This window comes from Peromyscus eremicus, chromosome 2, assembly GCF_949786415.1.
Source record: "Peromyscus eremicus chromosome 2, PerEre_H2_v1, whole genome shotgun sequence".
In the NCBI taxonomy this organism is placed as follows: Eukaryota; Metazoa; Chordata; class Mammalia; order Rodentia; family Cricetidae; genus Peromyscus; species Peromyscus eremicus.
In genome coordinates this window covers 3,135,114-3,152,991 of record NC_081417.1, presented here as the reverse complement: position 1 = coordinate 3,152,991, position 17,878 = coordinate 3,135,114, and the positions used below count along the sequence as shown (strand labels likewise).

General features: G+C 39.7%; 1 pseudogene; it reads right to left on the bottom strand.

Annotated features, from left to right (window-relative positions):
* Window positions 1-1,884: 1,884 nt before the first annotated feature.
* On the bottom strand, window positions 1,885-9,406 carry LOC131904440 (glutathione S-transferase A4-like; annotated as a pseudogene).
* Between the last annotated feature and the right edge of the window lie 8,472 nt (window positions 9,407-17,878).

The window sequence follows — 17,878 nt, the reverse complement described above, 5'->3', positions numbered from 1 at the left end:
CTTCAAGTTAAAAAATCAGCACAGAGAGAACATAGTATTTCACTAGATGTGACTTTATGTTTGGATAGAAAGTAGATCCGTGATAATCTAATAAATTTTTAGCAGAAATTTAGGGTAACCTGCTCCTCATAAAAATATATAATATTAAAACTGCACCTTGTTTAACAGTTCTGCAAGTAGTTCCTTAGATCACTATAAATAGGCATGTATATTAGGAGCATATCCTGTTAGGACAGGAAGAAATGTGCCCATCTTGTGTGCCTCCTTACCACTTCCTCTACAACTCATTGCCTGCTTCATTTGCTTCAAGTTTAACTGTGTATTCTCTCATCATGTTTATACTTTATATCTTCTTAGACTAGGAGTTATTTTTTTAACTTTTATTTCCATCATTTTTATGTAGCACAAATTCTAATAGGTCTTAATAATAATAACCTGGAGTCAGATATCAGGGTAAAAGGTGAAAGATCAGAGAAGCAAAGGAGCCAGCCACTAGAGAGACTGCTTACCTGTAGGAATCCTCAGATTCTGTCTCCTCCTGCCTTATATTCCTCTCTCTGCTCAGCCATATCACTTCCTGTCTCCACCTCCTGTGCTGAGATAAAAAGCATGAGATCCCAAATGCTGGGATTAAACTTGTGAGCCTCCACCGCCGGCTATGTTTCTTTTTTAGACTGGATCAATCTAGTGTAGCCCAGGGTAACCTTGAACTCCTGATCTTCTTCCTCCCAGGTGCTGGGATTAGAAATATGTGCTACCACTGCCTGGCCTCTATGGTTAACACTCTTATCTCCAGGCAAGCTTTATTTGTTAGAATACAAACAAAATATCACCACATGTTTAGTTTATATGTAGTAATGTTTGACTGCATGTATGTCTGTATAACATGTGTGCCTGGTGCCCACAGAGGCCAAAAGAAAGCACTGTCCTCTGGGACAAGTGTTTACAGATCATTGTGAGTGGCCATGTATGTGTTGGAAATCTAACTCATGTCCTCTGCAAGAGCAATCAGTGCTATTAACCAATGAGCATTTCTCTAGCCACTGGTTAACAATTCTTGACAAATAAATGCCTCAAACTTGACTCCTATTACAATAATCTAAGGATGCCACTGTAATACAAATGTCATAAATTTTAGGCTAAATGCAGAATATTTAAAGCTCATTATGAATGGATATCTTGATGGAGCAAGATAACCAACATATATTAAAGAAACCTACTGTGTTGTCACATAGATGAGCACGTCTTTCACCATGTTGCATCAGTAACTATTATGTTTCTAAATGATCTAACCACTCTGACCTCAGCTCATAGTCAGCTCTGACAAATGTCTCTACTCAGGTTTTTATAATAGCAGTGTATAATTCTCTGATGCTGGTGTATCCTTGCTCCAGTAGTCTGTGGGTCTTCAGTGCAGTTCTCCCATTATTTTGCTTTAGGGTCCAGCAGCATCACTTCCTACCAAAGCTATCTCTGAACCAACAATGGTTTCTACCAGGTTGTATGTCCAACAGGACTGATCATGCTGCAGCCTTATATGCACTGTAGCCACTCAGAGCAGGTTCTAGAACCCTCTGTCTCTCAGAAGTATTCCCAAGTGTGGAATGTGCTATCCCTAGTACCTAAATAGGCCAGTTTGGCATTGTATTTCCTTGTCAGTGGTTATAAAGGCAAAAATGCAATAATTTAGCATTTAAAACAAATGAGTATGTGTAGGAATGTTCCAGATCACTGAGCCTTTAAATATTTCACCTCATACCCTAGATCATTGTTGGGTTCATGTTCTACTTTCTTTTACAAAGGCCTCTGGAATACTTGCTATTTCTTGCTCATCTGTTCGCATTAGGATGGTATAATTAGCATACCATATTAATTCAGTTACTTTCAGATGGCACCATGGCACAGGGCTGCACAGTTAGCACAGAAGGCAGCAGCATCAGAGAACTTCACTCTGTCTTGTGGGAATTCCAACTTCTTCACATTCTGCTTCAGATAGGGATGAAAAGCCTTAGGAAAGACCTGAGTCCTGTACAAGTTGAGTATAAGGGTATCCATTATCTTTGAGACTAACAATGTTACGCTTTCAGATCTTGGAATATTTACATATGCATAATGAGCCACCTTGAACATGAGATCCAAGTTTAAACACAAAATTCACTTAGGCTTTATTTTACTTACACACAGTTCAAAGGTGATTTTACACAAAATTTTGACAGCATCTATGTTTTGATTATGACATGTAACATGAGGACAGCTGTAGTATCTGTCATGTTTGTGCTGAAATATTTCTGATTTGGATGCATTTCAGGTTTTTGTTTTCAAATTTAGGATGGTGTTAATCTGCTATAGCAAATATCCTGCATTGGTATCAAAGCTGCAGTTCAAATGGCCACTTGTTTGCATTTGTTTTGGGCCATTATTGTATAGAGTCCACCTTGGAGAACTAATTAGGAAAATAGGGAGCACCAAGTGGGAAAGCATAAATGGGGTGTGATAGCTTTGAGATGTGAAGGCAGGAAATCAAAAGTTTAAGGTCATCCTCAAATACATAGTGAGTTTAAAACCAACTGGGGCTACACAAGACCTTGTCCCCAAAGAAACAAACAACAAAGCAAAATCAAAACCAAGGAAGCACCAAGTCTAAGTTGTAAGATTAGTACTAATTGCTCTTCCCACAATATTACATGTTGGATCTGTTACACTGGTGATGGGAGAAGCTGTTTTCTTGAGTATTCCACCTGTTGCTCACTATTGCTTCACTAGTTCAGAAGCCAGTTTGTATCTCTTCCAATCTGCACACAGACACTAAGCATCTGGCCAAGAAACAGGGCATTCTGGGGCTGCACTTGTGACCTGCCTCCATCTTTCCTTCCTAATCAGGATCTTTTCTTTTTTTCCTTTTTACTCTAATTTTTTTCATACAATATATTTTGATCATGTTATCCCTCTCCCACTTCCTCCCAGATCCTTCCCAATTACAGAACTTCATGTTCTCTGTCTCTTTGTATGTCTTTCTTCGCATCTCTGTCTCTTTGTCTTTGTCTCTCTGTCTCTCTTTTGTTCTCTCTCTCTCTCCTCTCTCTCAAGAAAATAAAAATAAAATAAACAAAAAACAGTAAGATAAAAAAAATATCAAGACCAAACATAAAGTCCCCCCCCCAACATACACACAAAAGCAACGAATGTTTTTGGTTGATGGATTCTGTTTTTTGTTGGCCAACCGCTATTGTGCGTAGGGCCGGTCCTGAAGTGTGTTTGATATACCCAGTGTCATGCCATTCGAGAAAACAGATTTTTCCCTTTCCCTGCAGGCATCACTTGCGAGTAGCTTATTGAGGGATAGGACTGTGTTCATTTACCCTTCTCAGTGCTGGGATTTTTCACTGCTCACCATGTCCTTGATGTAGCTTCATTCCCTGGGTATAACAGTTCTTGAAATGTTTGTTCAGTCTTTCCTCGCCAGGGTAATTGTTCTCTGAGTATACTGCCATAGATCATCATGGTGACAGCTGAAGGGAACAATAACCATGAAGACATCACTGTGGTAAAGACCTCCCCCACAGGGAATCACTGGACTTAGATTCTGAGAAGTGCCTCAGGCCTACAAATTTGGCAAGGGATAAAGTAGGTTTCCAGACCATATATCCATTCCAGAAATGGCCATGTCTCTCTCCTCTTTTCTTCTATTGTCTGTGGTGGCAGTTCTAGAATTTCTAAATTAGAATGACATGTTGCTTCTCTAGCCTTCCAAGATCCAATTTATTAGTCTGTAAGTACCATCCCCCAGGCTTATTGACAGGGTATGAAATCCTGTAACATGAGAGATGGCTTCCACACCAACTTCTCCTTATCCAAGTTGATGCTCCATACCTTTGATCCAGCACCAATCTGAGATCTGGCCCATATGTACTCCACTAGCTCCTGCTGTGAGTAGTAGCTAGGTCCTGCAGCTCGCTTGGCCCGATGGCCCTTTCTACTCTTAGCGGGCCAGATGATGTATATTGACCTTGGTTTTTGTCCAAAATGGAAGGAAGATACAAGTACGTATTCTCTTACAAAATAAAAATCTCTGCATCATCTTCAGTGTGATACAAGGAGAGGGGGCTTCATGGGATCAGAGAGTCAAGGCACTCTTCAGATATAATATTTCTGAATATATCCTATTTCCACAGCCAGTGAACATGTTAATTTAACATGCTTCAGATTTTGTGGCCCTCAAATCTTGCTTCTCAGTCATGGCAACAACACAGTTACAAGTCTTAAGCCAAAAGCTACTTAAATCAATCTCCACTCCTTTCTGTACCCCTCATCTACTCTGGCACTAATGCCACTTAGCTTCCTCTTCCAAATATGTTCAAAATCTTCCACCACCCCTGTCAGTACCACCATATCCAAATCACACACCATTTCTTATTGACATGATTAGTAAACTTATTATTCTACTTGTTTCTAAACTCATAATCTACAACCGCTTCTGAATAGACCAGGATAATATTACTAACAAGAAAATCATTATATGTCATCTCTAAAAACATTACAGATTCTTCATATCTCAATAGAGTCAGAAGTTCTAAAATGGTCTGTAATTCTCAGCATTATATGGACCCATTGTTTTTCTGATCTAGTTTCCCATTACTCCTCCTTTACTCACTGTTCATGAGCCTCTGTGTTATCCTGGAATATTCCATGCACTATTCTGCCTCTGGGTCTTTAGGTTTGCACTCACTGTTCTCCTGGCTAAAATTCTGGTCACTTCTGTTTTTTTTCTTTTTTTTTCTGTATCCACTTCAAATTTTTACTAAAATTTAATTTTTTTCTTTTTTTAAATATAACATTTTTATTAATTCTTCAAATGTCATACATGCTTATAGTATATTGTGGACATAGTTTGACTCCATTCCTCCCCTTAAATCCTCCTAGACCTACCAGCCACCTCCTCATCCCCTGCCAACTTCATGTTCTTTTTATCTTTTTTTAATAACCCAAGTGTGTAGTCCCATGCACTAGAGTGTGATTGACTTACCAGAGTCCATACCCATAAAGAGAATTGAGTTTCCCTCCTCCAGAAGCCACCAGCTCTCAGTAGCTCCTTAGCAAGGAGTGGAAGCTCATGAGACATCCCCCACACACATGCAAAATTATGAGTTCTTTTTGTAATTATTTTTTGAAATGATTATATAATAGTATAGTTTCCCCTTATTTGTCTTTCCCCCAAACCCAAACCCTCCCATTAACCCCTCCTTGCTCTCCTTCAAATTCGTGGCTTCCTTTTTCATTAATTATTGTTACATATGTATGTGGGGGTGGCAAGTGTATTACTAAATACATAAACATAACCTTCTTAGTCTGTGTAATGTTATTTGTGTGTATGTTTCAGGGCTGACCATTTGATATTAGATAACTAATCAGTGTGCTCTTCCCTGGGGAAGACTATTTCTCCCACTCTCAGCATTCCTATGTTGCCTGTAGTTCTTTGTGTAGGTTTGAGGTCTCTTGGACTTTTTGTAGCAACAAACGCTCATCGATTTTGGCACATCTATTGGTGTCTTCCTTGTTCAGCTCATGTTTGGGCAGCCATGTAGGTGAGACTTTATGGTTGTAGCTTCTGACATTTCTAGGAGACATTCTCACAGCAAACTCCCTGATCCTCTGCCTCTTATAATCTTTCAACCCACTCTTCTGAAATGATCCCCAAACCTTACATTCTGAGGTACTGAAGTTGTGTTGTAGATTTATCTACTGGGATGGAAGTTGTGTTCTTCTATAATGTTCTCTGACAGTCACAAAGAGAAGTTTCCTTGATGAGAGGTGAGGTGTCTTACCAGTGGGTATAAGGCAAATATTTTGATCGTAGTTAGGGATCATGCTGTTTTAGTACAGTGGTGGTGTAGGTTCTCTTTTAATATTCATGACTTTAGTAGCCTTGGTAGTTAGCTCAGTTTTCCTTACCAGACATGATTTCCCCCTTGCTGAGTGGAAAAATTTAATTTTCTTAATGGAGATTTTCCTGATCACCCAATCTGCCTGAGATTTTATCTGGAATATCTCCCAAAGACTCAAATGTTAAAGGCTTGATCATCAGCCTGGATCCTTTAGAAGGTGGAAGGTCATGAGGATGTATCCTGAAGGGGGTTTGTGGCTCTGGCCATCCTCCTCTTGCACTCAGCTTTAAAGTAAAGAATTTTGACGTGCTTTGCTGCTGCAGTGTAGGCAACAGGACCAGCCACTCACGGACTGAGTCATAGTGAGCTTTTCTTTTCTTCTAAGCTGATTATAGCAGGTATTTTGTTACATTAATGTAAAACTGGCAAACTATCTGAAAGTCTGACCCTTACATTCTGGATTTTTCTTTTATTCATCACTTTCCCAAAGTATTCATCCAATGATGTATTCAATGTAGAAAATTTTACAGGAAAATTACAACTTTGTGTTTCTTTTCTCTTTAATAAAAACTCAGGAAGAGCTTTTTTAAAAAAAATTTCATTCAATGCTATATCTTTATTGGTATCATTATATATATTTATTGAATATCCCCTAAACTGAGCTATAATACTGCCCATAAGCATTGCTGAAAATTGTTCAGTTGTGTTTTTCCAAGAAGCATACAAAGCCTCAGAAACAACTGTACTAATGACTGGTTATTGTTCTAAGTATAGACTAAATTTGTTTTATAATTGTGGTATGGAATGCAAATGGATTCAAACATAGTTTCTTACTTTGGATAATTTACACTGGATAATCAGACTAATGTACACACAGATAGCACATGGAAATATTTGCAAAACAAACCTCCCTGTAATCATGCTAAACTCCATTCTTAGTCCATGATAAATGACTTTCCTTTCTTAGGTCAAAAAAAAAGTATTCTCCACCAGTAGCCTAAAATAATTATGTCATCTTTTAAGAAAATGTTGAAGGTTATAATTATAGACTATTTAGTTTTAACTTATTTAAGTTTTGTCAATTGGCTATATTTCTGGCCTACAAAGACTGACATTTGGAAAGCTTCCTGAGGTCTTCCATGATTGGCTGTCGATGTTCATTGAATTAAGCCCTGTCTGTTTAATAAATCACACTACCAAAGCTTGGCAGCTCATAATCTCCTGTAATCCCACCTTCAAGGGACCAAACTCATTTCCACTGGAGGAGCAAGAAGCACTCTAACCACTGAGCAATCTCCAGACCCCAAGTCATGTACCCAGCAATTGCCTATGGTTTAAATTGCTAGTTTGTCTTTTTCTTATTGAGAAGAATTCTTTATGTAGTCTACTTCATGCTTTGTAAGATGTATGTGTCAAATACCTTTTCCTGCTCTGTGGTTTCTGTGGTTTTCTTCGTCATTCTTGTCTTTTGAAAATTCTCATCAAGAATGTGATGCATGTGTAGAAGGATGGGAACATTCAGAGAGCACAGCTCAGTGGACATTTCCCATCTGAGCATGTCATGGAAACTGACTGAGACCTGCACATGGGTGGGATGGTCTGCATCCTAACTGGTACCTTCTGATACTAGACCTTTTACATTTAAATGTGATGTAATTTACTAGTCTTACCCTTTAAATTTGCATTTTTAACTGGTTAACAAACCTTTGCTTCCCTTAAGCTCATGAAAATGTTGCATCACTTTTTTTTTTTTAAACTTATGAATGCCCAGCCTTAGCTTGTTTTAGTTTCTAGCCAGCTTTCCTTAAATTAACCCATTTATCTTTTGCCTCTGGGCTTTTCCTGTTCCCTAACTTCTGTAAATCTTACTCTTTCTCTGTGGCTTGCTGTGTAGCTGGGTGGCTGGTCCCTGGAGTCCTCCTCCTCCTCTGGCTCCTAGATCTAACTCTCCTCCCAGATTTTCCCTCTATATATTCTCTCTGCCTACTAGCCCCACCTATCCTTTCTCCTGCCTTGCTATTGGCCAGTTCTTTATTAGACCATCAGGTGTTTTACACAGGTACAATAACATATCTTCATGGAGTTAAACAAATGCAACATAAACAAAAGTAACATCCCTTAAAATAATACTCTACTAGAGCTGAAGACTCCTGGGATATATCCTGTGCTTCTGAATTGCTCCCTAGCTGGCCTATGGGGATGCTGCCATTGGATCCTCTCTGTAGCCACCTGAACACCTGCTGCCACTGGAACTTCAGGATGTTCCTGACCACCTCAACATAGTAGTCATCTGGAAGTGGCTTCCTCTGACTCCCAGGCTGCAGAAACTTCTTAATTGTAGGAATGTTGCTGATTCTTGTCTTAAGTACCTGCGGCAGAGGGAAGTCAGACAGCACGGGAGCGCTAAGTTCTTCCGCCATCTTAATGGCTTCTAACAGCTGTATGTATGCCCAACTGAGCTGGTTGCCAACAAGAAAAGCTTCCTCGTGGTCTTTTAAAATCATTTCAAAGACAGGGAAATAATGAGTTTTAGCTCTCTTCATGATTAAAGCATAATTCTCCTCTTTTTCCTCAGGGAGTTTAAATGGTGATCATTATCATCAGGTCCAGTATACATGTCAATCCTGACTCTCTCCTTCAGATCCTTCCCATACAAGTTGTACTTGGCAGTAAGGTAGCTGAGGATGGTTCTAGACTATGTCAGCAGCATTCCATCCATTTCAACCAAAGGTACTTGGTCAAAAAGCAGGTGTCCATCCTTTTGCAATTTCTCATACTGTTCTCTTGTCTCAAGAAATTTTTCTTCAAACTCTGCTCCTGCCATAGCCAGGACACCATCCTGCCTCTGCCATGAAAGTAGTAGAGCTTGGGTTTGGTGTCTATGGCTCCTGGTTCAGAGTTTCCGTATTCTTCTAGGATTGGGTCTCTGCATCACATTCTTTACAGTGTAAGTTTTATACCCATAACTCTTCCTGAATTCTTTTGCTATAGTAATCCACCATTGCCCATAAAGCTGTGGATAACATCAACCTTGTTTAAGCTGTATTTTTCTCAGTTGAGAGCTTCCCTACTTTCCCTTAGAGAATTGCCTGTCTTTTCAATTCGTACACTGTAGATCACTATCACCATTAAGTAAAGCATGGGCCACCACAGCACATGTACTGCAGTTTCTCAGTAGTCTGTCTAATAACCAAGATGGTTGCTGAATGTCTAATAATGGGTGGCATAAAATATGTGGTTACTGTGGGCCAAGAACATAGCAGGATAGTACCAAATCCCACTCTGCTAGGCACACAGTTTTAAACTTATGAATTACTTATTTCCAAAATTTTTATTTAGTATTTTTGATTGTTATTAACGGTGGATAAGAAACTGAAAAATAAAGCCTGAAATAATGAGGAGTAAATATACACTGTAAAGGACAGGCCTTTGGGGTTTTGCTTGCTTGTGTCAAATAGATACCCACTCTATTGAAGAAATAACTGGTTCCCTAGTGACACATACTGTCCGCGTAAGGTAGCCATTGGAGTAGGCCTGTTTCTGGCCCCTCAATGAGTTCCCTCAGTCTGCATTTGTGCTTGTATTGATAAGGCCACAGCTCAAATACCAAGTTGTATGACAAGACTTCACAGCCGTGACCATCAGCCCTTCAATTTTATTTTTGCTCTTTTGCAAAATGATCTTTGCTGTTCTTGGTTCTTTTTATTTCTATAGAAACATAGAATTTTCCATTTCTTTTAAAAACTCTCTTGGGGCTTTGATAAGGATTACATTGATTTAATAAATAAATTCAGAGCAAGATGGGATCTTTTTATGCTGTCTTTCCCTCAGGGACACTTTAGAGTCTCTCCTTCACTTAGATATTCTGTAATCTCAAAAGGTGGTGATTTTATGGAGCTTTTGCACATTGTCTGTTCAATTTCTCATTAGGTATTTTTCACACTGCTATGCTATTCTAAATGCATATTATTGGTTTATAGATTTGCCACTACCTTTTAAATAGCAACCTTACTGTATTTACTGCCTTATCACCAAATTTTATTTATAGTCTTTTGGATTTTCTTCAGATATAATCCCAAAGCTGGAGAGATGGCTTCATGTGTAAAGTGCTTGCTGTCAAGTGTAAGGACTTGACTCTGAATCCCAATGCCTGTATAAAACCAGGTACGAGAGCATCTATAATCTCAGTGCTCCTATGTGGAAATGAGAGATGCAGATATGAGAATCCTGGGAAGCTCATGGGCCTGTTAGCAAGCAAGAGACCCTACCTCTCAAACAAGTTAGAAGACAAGGGCTGATACTGCTGATCCACACACACTTGTGTTGTATATGCACCCACACATACACAAGAATATAAATATGTACATATATATATACAAATCACACATACATACAACAGTTTTACAATTAGAATCCTATTTCTGTGAAAAAAGTTTTCCTTTTTAATCATCATGTTTTTGTTTTATTTTATTTTATTTTATTTTATTTTATTTTATTTTATTTTACAATACAATTCAGTTCTATATATCAGGCACGGATTCCCCTGTTCTCCCCCCCTCCCACCCCGCTCCCTTCCCCCCAGCCCACCCCCCATTCCCACCTCCTCCAGGGCAAAGCCTCCCCGAGGACTGAGATCAACCTGGTAGACTCAGTCCAGGCATGTCCTGTCCCCTCCTCCCAGGCTGAGCCAAGCGACCCCACATAAGCCCCAGGCTTCAAACAGCCAAGTCATGCACTGAGCACAGGACCCGGTCCCACTGCCTGGGTGCCTCCCAAACAGATCAAGCCAATCAACTGTCTCACCCATTCAGAGGGCCTGATCCAGTTGGGGGCCTCTCAGCCATTGGTTTATAGTTCATGTGTTTCCATTCGTTTGGCTATTTGTCCCTGTGCTTTATCCAACCTTGGTTTCAACAATTCTCGCTCATATAAACCCTCCTCTTTCTCGATAATTAGACTCCCAGAGCTCCACCCAGGGCCTAGCCATGGATCTCTGCATCCAGTTCCCTCAGTCATTGGATGGGGTTTCTAGCACAACAATTAGGGTGTTTGGCCATCCCATCACCAGAGTAGGTCAGTTTGGGCTGTCTGTCGACCATTGCCAGCAGTCTATTGTGGGGGTATCTTTGTGGATTTCTGTGGGCCTCTCTAGCAATTTGCTTCTTCCTGTTCTCATGTGGTCTTCATTTACCATGGTCTCCTATTCCTTGTTCTCCCTCTCTGTTGTTGATCCAGCTGGGATCTCCCACTCACCCAAGCTCTCTTTCCCTTGACCCTCGCCCTTCATTACCCCTCCCCTCATGTCCAGGCTGTTCATGTATATCTCATTCCATTTTTCTGTCATTGGGCGATCCCCGTGTCTTTCTTGGGGTCCTGTTTTTCAGGTAGCCTCCCTGGTGATGTGAGTAGCAGTCCAGTCATCCTCGTTCCACATCTAGTATCCTCCTATGAGTGAGTACATACCATGTTTGTTTTTCTGAGTCTGGGTTACCTCACTCAGAATGATTTTTTCTAGATCCATCCTTTTGCCTGCAAACCTCATGATGCCATTGTTTTTCTCTGCTGAGTAGTATTCCATTGTGTATATGTACCACATTTTATTTATCCATTCTTCAGTTGAAGGGCATCTAGGTTGTTTCCAGGTTTTGGCTGTTACAAACAATGCTGATATGAACATAGCTGAGCAAGTGCTCTTGTGATATAATTGAGCATTCCTTGGGTATATGCCCAAGAGTGGTATAGCTGGATCTTGGGGGAGACTGATTCCCAGTTTTCTAAGAAAACGCCATATTGATTTCCAAAGTGGTTGTACAAGCTTGCATTCCCACCAGCAGTGGAGGAGAGTTCCCCTAGCTCCACATCCTCTCCAGCATAAGGTGTCTTCAGTGTTTTTGATCTTAGCCATTCTGACAGGTGTAAGGTGGTATCTCAGAGTTGTTTTGATTTGCGTTTCCCTGATGATTAGGGATGTTGAGCAATTCCTTAAATGTCTTTCAGCCATTTGAGTTTCCTCTGTTGAGAAATCTCTGTTTAGTTCTATAGCCCATTTCTTAATTGGACTGTTGGACATTTTGATGTCTAATTTCTTGAGTTCCTTTTATATTCTGGATATCAGTCCTCTGTCAGATGTGGGATTGGTGAAAACCTTTTCCCATTCTGTAGGCTGTCGCTTTGCCTTGTTGACCCTATCCTTTGCTCTACAAAAGCTTCTCAGTTTCAAGAGGTCCCAATGATTGATTGTTTCTCTCAGTATCTGTGCTACTGGTGTTCTATTTAGGAAGTGATCTCCTATGCCAATGCATTCAAGACTACTTCCTACTTTCTCTTCTAGCAGGTTCAGAGTAACTGTATTTATGTTGAGGTCCTTGATCCACTTGGACTTAAGTTTTGTGCACGGTGACAGATATGTATCTATTTGCAGCCTTCTACATGTTGATATCCAGTTATGCCAGCACCATTTGTTGAAGATGCTTTCTTTTTTCCATTGTACACTTTTGGCTTCTTTGTCAAAAATAATATGTTCATAAGTGTGTGGATTAATATCAAGGTCTTAAGTTCGGTTCCATTGGTCAACATATTGGTTTTTATGCCAGTACCAAGCTGTTTTTATTACTGTAGCTCTATAGTAGAGCTTGAAGTCAGGCATCGTGATGCCTCCAGAGGTTGTTTTATTGTACAGGATTCTTTTGGCTATCCTGGGTTTTTTGTTTTTCCATATGAAGTTGAGTATTATTCTTTCCAGGTCTGTGAAGAATTGTGTTGGTATTTTGATGGGGATTGCAGTGAATCTGTAGATTGCTTTTGGTAAAATTGCCATTTTTACTATGTTAGTCATGCCTATCCATGAGCATGGGAGATCTTTCCATTTCTGACATCTTCTTCAATTTCTTTTTTCAGGGACTTAAAGTTCTTGTCATATAGGCCCTTCACTTGCTTGGTTAGTGTTACCCCAAGGTATTTTGTATCATTTGTGGCTATTGTAATAGCTGATGTATCTCTGATTTCCTTCTCAGCTTCTTTGTCAATTGTACATAGGAGGGCTACTGATTTTTTTGAGTTGATCTTGTATCCTGCTATGTTACTGAAGGTGTTTATAAGCTGTATCAGTTCCTTGGTGGAATCTTTGGGGTCACTCATGTATACAATCATGTCATCTGCAAATAGGAAAAGCTTGACTTCTTCCTTTCCATTTTGTATCCCCCTTAATCTCCTTATGTTGTCTTATTGCTCTGGCTAGAACTTCAAGTACTATATTGAATAAGTATGGGGAAAGTGGACAGCCTTGCCTCATTCCTGATTTTAGTGGAATTCCTTTGAGTTTCTCTCCATTTACTTTGATGTTGGCTGTTGGCTTGCTGTAAATTGCCTTTATTATGTTTAGGTATGTTCCCTGTATTCCTGATCTCTCCAAGACCTTTATCATGAAGGAGTGTTGGATTTTGTCAAATGCCTTTTCTGCATCTAGTGAGATGATCATGTGGTTTTTTTCTTTGAGTTTGTTTATATGGTGTATTACATTGACGGACTGTCGTATGTTGAACTACCCTTGCATCCCTGGGATGAAGCCTACTTGATCATGGTGGATAATTGTTTTGATGTGTTCTTGGAGTCTGTTTGCCAGTATTTTAGCGTCAATGTTCATGAGGCAGATCGGTCTGTAGTTCTCTTTCTTTGTTGTATCCTTGTTTGGTTTAGGAATCAGGGTAATTGTAGCCTCATAGAAAGAGTTTGGTAATGTTCCTTCTGTTTCTATTGTGTGGAACAATTTAGAGAGTATTAGTATTAACTCTTCTTTGAAGATCTGGTAGAATTCTGCACTGAAACCATCTCGTCCTGGGCTTTTTTTGGTTGGGAGACTTTTAATGACTGTTTCTATTTCCTTAGGGGTTATTGGACTATTTAAATAGCCTATCTGATCTTGATTTAACTTAGGTATGTGGTATCTATCCAGAAAATTATCCATTTCTTTTAGATTTCCCAGTTTTGTGGAGTAGAGGTTTTTGAAGTATGACCTGATGATTCTCTGGATTTCCTCAATGTCTGTTGTTATGTCCCCCTCTTCATTTCTGATTTTGTTGATTTGGATGCTCTCTCTCTGTTTCTTGGTTAGTTTGGATAAGGGCTTGTTTATCTTGTTGATTTTCTCAAAGAACCAACTCTTTGTTTCATTAATTTTTTGCATTGTTCTCTTTGTTTCTATTTTATTGATTTCAGCTCTCACTTTGATAATTTCCTGGCGTCTATTCTTACTGGGAGACTTTGCTTCTTCTTCTTCTAGAGCTTTCAGGTGTGCTGTTAAGTCACTAATGTGAGATTTCTCCAACTTCTTTATGTGGGCATTTAGTGCTATGAATTTCCCTCTTAGCACTGCTTTCATAGTATCCCATAAGTTTGGGTATGTGGTGTCTTCATTTTCGTTGATCTCTAGGAAGTCTTTAATTTCTTTCTTTATTTCTTCCTTAACTCGTTGGTGATTCAGTTGAGCATTATTCAGTTTCCATGAGATTGTAGGCTTTCTGTAGTTTTTGTTGTTGTTGAAATCTAACTTTAAACCATGGTGGTCTGATAGAACACAGGAGGTTATTCTAATTGTTTTGTATCTGTTGAGATTTGCTTTGTGGCCAAGTATGTGGTCCATTTTAGAGAAGGTTCCATGGGGTGCTGAGAAGAAGGTATATTCTTTTTTGTTAGGATGGAATGTTCTGTAGATATCAATTAAGTCCATTTGAGTCATGACATCAGTTAAGTCTTTTATTTCTCTGTTAAGTTTCGATTTGGGGGATCTGTCCAGTGGTGAGAGTGGGGTGTTGAAGTCTCCCACTATTAATGTGTGGGATTTTATATGTGGTTTAAGCTTTAGTAATGTTTCTTTTACATATGTGGGTGCCCTTGTACTTGGGGCATAAATGTTCAGAATTGAAACTTTATCTTGGTGGATCTTTCCTGTGATGAGTATGTAATGCCCTTCTTGATCTCTTTTGACTGATTTTGGTGTGAAGTCTATTTTGCTGGATATCAGGATGGCTACACCCGCTTGTTTCTTAAGACCGTTTGATTGGAAAGTCTTCTCCCAGCCTTTTATTCTTAGGTAGTGTCTATCTTTGAATTTGAGATGTGTTTCTTGTATGCAGCAGAAAGATGGGTCCTGCTTTCGTATCCATTCTGTAAGCCTATGTCTTTTTATAGGTGAATTAAGTCCATTGATATTAAGGGATATTAATGACCAGTGATTGTTCATTCCTGTTATTCTTTGGTGGTAGTGTGTGTGTACTTCTCTTCTTTGGGATTACTGCTGTGGCTTTATCTATTGCCTGTGTTTTTGTGGGTGTATCTGACTTCCTTAGGTTGGAATTTTTCTTCTAGTGCTTTCTGTAGGGCTGGGTTTGTGGATAAATATTGTTTAAATCTGGCTTTGTCTTGGAATGTCTTGTTTACTCCGTCTATGATGATTGAAAGTTTTGCTGGGTATATTAGTCTGGGCTGGCATCCATGGTCTCTCAGTATCTGCATTACATCTGTCCAGGTCCTTCTGGCTTTCAAAGTCTCCATTGAGAAATTGGGTGTTATTCTGATGGGTTTGCCTTTATAAGTCACTTGGCCTTTTTCCTTTGCTGCTTTTAAAATTCTTTCTTTATTCTGTGCATTTAGTTGTTTAATTATTATGTGACGAGGAGACTTTTTTGGGGGGTCTAATCTGTTTGGTGTTCTATAGGCTTCTTGTATCTTCATAGGCATTTCCTTCTTTAAGTTAGGAAAGTTTTCTTCTATGATCTTGTTGAATATATTTTCTGTGCCTTTGAGTTGGTATTCTTCTCCTTCTTCTATCCCTGTTATTCGTAGGTTTGGTCTTTTCATGGTGTCCCAAATTTCTGGGACATTTTGGTTCATGACTTTGTTGGCTTTAGTGTTTTCTTTGACTGATGAATCTATGTCTTCTACTGTATCTTGAACACAAGAGATCCTCTCTTCCATCTCTTGCATTCTGTTGGTTATACTTTCATCTGAAGTTCCCGTTCATTTACTCAGATTTTCTATTTCCAGCATTCCCTCTGTTTGTGTGTTCTTCATTTTTTTCTATTTCCCTTTTCAGGTCTTGGACTGTTTCCTTCATTTGTTTCATTGCTTTTTCATGATTTTTTTTCAGTGCTTTATTGTTTTCTTCCAGGACTTTATTATTTTCTTCTACTTTATTTGTCCTTTCCTCTAGTTTTTTTTATAGCATTCTTCCCATTTTTTTGTCTTTTCCTCTATACAAGCCTCTACCTTCTTCATGATGTTATTCATAAGGCTGTTTTCTTCTGCTTCTTCCAATTTTTGATGTTCAGGTCTAGATGTTGTAGGAGGGCTAGGTTCTGGTGATGCTGTATTGCTCTTCATTTTGTTGTATGTACTTCTGCCTTGACGTCTGCCCATCTCCTTGTGGTTCGTTCTTGGTCTTATCAGCACACTTGGTTCAGACAGCGCTGACAGATTCAGGGAGTCTCTCTCTTTTGTCCAGATGGGAGCTCTCTTGTCCAAATGGGAAGTCCGGGCAGGATGGGAGCTCTTGTCCAGAAGGGAAGTCCGGGGCAGGATGGGAGTTCTTGTCCAGAAGGGAAGTCGGGGGCAGGATGGGAGCTGGGGGCCGGTCTCTAAGTCTCAGGAAATGGCTGGGGTCTTGGGCAGATGGGCATGGGGGCAGGGCGTGGAGATTGCAGGGTCTGCTGGGGGTCTTAGAGGAGGGGAGCCTTCTCGGTAGGGCTAGAAGGGAACCTGCCTGGTGGCCAGAACCTGGGTCCAAGTTGGGCAGGTCTTCCCCTGAGTGGCTGGTGCCAGGGATGGGGTCTAGGCTGAGCCCGGACACTCACCTCTGGTCCAGAAGGGAAGTCCAGGGCAGGATGGGAGCTGGGGGCTGGTCTCTAAGTCTCAGGAAGTGGCTGGGGTCCCTTCTTAGTCTTAATACAGATACCTATGTCTCAGCCCTAGTCGGTGGATCTGTGGAGTTCATAGGAAGTCTTGCCCTGAATTCTCCATGAAAATATTGGAACATGTGAATGGTTTCCTTGCATGTGGAGGTTTCTATTTCATTCATTTGTGAGGGCTCAGAATGAATGCATTTCTGGATCTGTAGTTTTGAGTTAATATCTTCTAGCTTACGGTAAGAATAGTTTACTATTGAAATAGACTACAAAACACATAGTGGCAGCTCTTGTGAACTCAGGATTTCTGAAGACTGAGGTTTTCACAAATTTAACTTAGAGAAATCATCCTTAGGTGATTCTCTTGTGAACTCTCTCTGTGTGGCTTGTCTGAGTGAGTTAGAAACTCAGGTATACGTCATATAAATAATAGCATTTCAAATTGGAATTCCAATATCTAAATGGAGTCTTCTCAAGATTGTAACCCCAAAAGTTCTCAGAGGTAAATACGGATCCTATGAAGTTAGTTTAATAAAATCAAAACTCAAAATATGATGTTTAAAGTGTTTGGTGATTGATTAAGCCCCCTGGGGGCTCTGGGTGTCCAAAGCAAAAATTTGATTGAACAGAACAATAAATGCAGTGCTGACTGTATTTTTTTCTGTTTCTTTCTCATCTGCTAGAAAAATATAGATAATAGAGCTCATTTATTTTCTTTACATTTCAAAGCTCTGCAGATGGGAAAACATAGCCCAGTGGAAATGATTTCTGGCAACCTTGAGAAGATATGTTAGCATTTTGTGGCATTTCTCTCCATGACATGTAAAGCATGGCTTTCCCTCATTGCAGTGTCACAGTGAAGTGTCACAATAAAGCCAAAATAGTGTGCCCTCAGGGAAAACTAGAAAGGGACCATTTTCTATGCACACACAAAGGGTAATATTTATTATAAAGCCTTTCATTTTAGCTCCAAATGCTGCCTGGGCTGTGAGTACTTTGCAATAGAGAAATGCACAGAATGTGAGGTTTAAAGCAAATGTTATCTGTAAACCTAATTTTTGTAAATGTAAATAAAAAGTGAAAAATAGAATGCTGTCA